The 2,275-nt window shown below is 38.9% G+C and overlaps 1 long non-coding RNA gene across 1 annotated transcript; it reads right to left on the reverse strand.

The window, feature by feature from the left end:
• LOC119298336 lies at positions 1-1,630 on the reverse strand. The gene is made up of 7 exons (XR_005145840.1): positions 988-1,630; positions 842-904; positions 661-746; positions 491-577; positions 372-391; positions 236-295; positions 1-148 (listed from the first exon to the last, which is right to left on the reverse strand). It is a non-coding gene; the product is annotated as an uncharacterized LOC119298336 (long non-coding RNA).
• Positions 1,631-2,275: the final 645 nt, after the last annotated feature.

The following is a 2,275-nucleotide window of genomic DNA, read 5'->3' on the forward strand; positions in this document are numbered from 1 at the left end:
AGTCACACACACAGAGTTAGATGATTATGCCACCTAAGATGTTTTGTATGAATTCAAAAATCAGCTTCATATTAAGAACTGCATCACCTGGATCAAATGTGTCTCCCCCAATAGTGGCCATAACTTGATTGAAGAATAGAGCAACCGTCTGCAGAAAGAAGAACAAAATAGTTAGCATGGACTGCGAATAGAGAAAAGAGACTCCAAGAAATAACAAGTTACTCAAGGCAATTACATGTTCATTAGCGATTGGAGGAAGTCCACCGAGGTAAACACGCCGAGCATGCCGAGTAGCCTAAGAAAAGAGTGGTCAGACATATGCATTACAGAACAAGAAAAATCTCAAGCACAAAGAAAAATATCAAGCATACCTACTGTGTCATGGTAGTGGCTGCATAGCAAGTGGATCGATGCAAAGAGAAGAAAGAATTAGGAAGTAATAACAAAACATTTTGAATAATAAAGAAGTGTTAAAGTTAGTACGACCGACCGATAACATCATTATTTATGCTGCATAGCAAGTGGATCAGGTGGGTTCATGCTGCCATCACCAAATAAACTGCAAATCAGAGTGAACCTGGTTGCTTTGTGATGACAGAATGGACTATACACGATTTGACTACTAGCTACACTGAATCATAAAAGGAGCACACTAGTCACCTGTCCTAGGGCGGATAAATTGAACATGTTTGGGAGCATGTTCGGAAACATCCCAGGATCAGCAGCAAGAAGTTCTGGTAGCTGACCTACAATGCATCAACAGAGGGGCAAAATGCATTTCAGCAAACCATATAAAAATAAAACAATCAAAAGAATACCTCTCCCGACATTGCTTGCCTACCTTGCAATGAGATCATTCTGGTGGTCCATAGTTGTTTACAAGGTCAATAATTTTGTCATCTTCCTGTAGAAAAATATCATCAATATAACTATAAAATGTGCAAAAGCTTTTTTTTTCTTGAGCAAAGTCAGAGTGCAATTAAAAACCTCTTGAGTCCAAGGACCTTTGATGCACTGTTAAAAAACCTTCTGCCATGGATGTAAACACTGCATCTCTGTCCTACCCGGAAATAATTCAGCTGCGAAGGTAGATACTGACACAATATGTGAGCTCACCACACTTGCATATACAGAACAACGTCCAAAAAAGTATGGCGTTACTATATAACTAGCTAAAATGCATAATGTATTACCAACCGTGAGATAAATATTGTGTACAAAACTGGAAGGGGTTAAATTCGAGAGGGATTACCATACAAACACAGACCAAGTTGATAGGAAATCTACGGCTTCAGTTCAAACACCAGAAGCACACCATCAGAACAACCATATAACAAAACAAATTAGCCATCATGAAAACCTCCACCCACCCCTGGATTCTACACATTCTAAGCACAATCATCATACTTGATGCAGGAAAATATAGAGCAATGCATTGAAGAATGTCCAAAGGGCAATGGTACTACCAACTACAAGGTATGTAGGTCAAAAAATGACATGCCCATGACCTTATTATACAGAAATATCCATGCATTATGATGTGCCAATAGGTAATTATGGAGCGCTTGCACAATGACATAGTCACAGTCAACACACAAACACACACACAATCAGTCATAAAATGACACACAGTCACAGTCAACACACAAACACACACAATCAGTCATAAAATGACACACAGTCACAGTCAACACACAAACACACACATACAGTCAGTCATAAAATGACACACAGTCACAGTCAACACGCAGACACACACACAGACACAATGGAGCGCTTGCACACAAGAAACAGACAAAGAAATGCATACACATACAGTCAGTCACACACACAAACAGTCAGTCACACAAACAGAGTCATGGTCACACACACAGTCAGACACAATGGAGTGCTTGCACACAAGAAACAGACAAAGATACGATGAAACTAATCGAAGACATGAGAAAAAGTAAACTGTTTGTTCAAGCTTCCCGTCCAAAAACTTCAACTCTGCATTATTTTAGTTTATATAGCTTCAATTCCAAATCTCTCTCTGCATTACCCAACTACAAGCCAGGAGGTCACTACTGTTATATAAACAAAGACGAGTGTAAGAGAGACAGAGCAAATTAGGAGGTACCTTTTCTTTATCACCAAATTTCAAAGTCTGCACGTACCAATATTGTATTTTGTGTCACAAGATGAACCTAAAGAGCCCACTAGGAAAATAATAAAATCAACAAATCAAATGAATCATGGAAAACATCATGTAGAATAGTAGTAGTCCGACAAATCC

This window comes from Triticum dicoccoides, chromosome 5A (assembly GCF_002162155.2).
Source record: "Triticum dicoccoides isolate Atlit2015 ecotype Zavitan chromosome 5A, WEW_v2.0, whole genome shotgun sequence".
Taxonomy (NCBI): Eukaryota; Viridiplantae; Streptophyta; class Magnoliopsida; order Poales; family Poaceae; genus Triticum; species Triticum dicoccoides.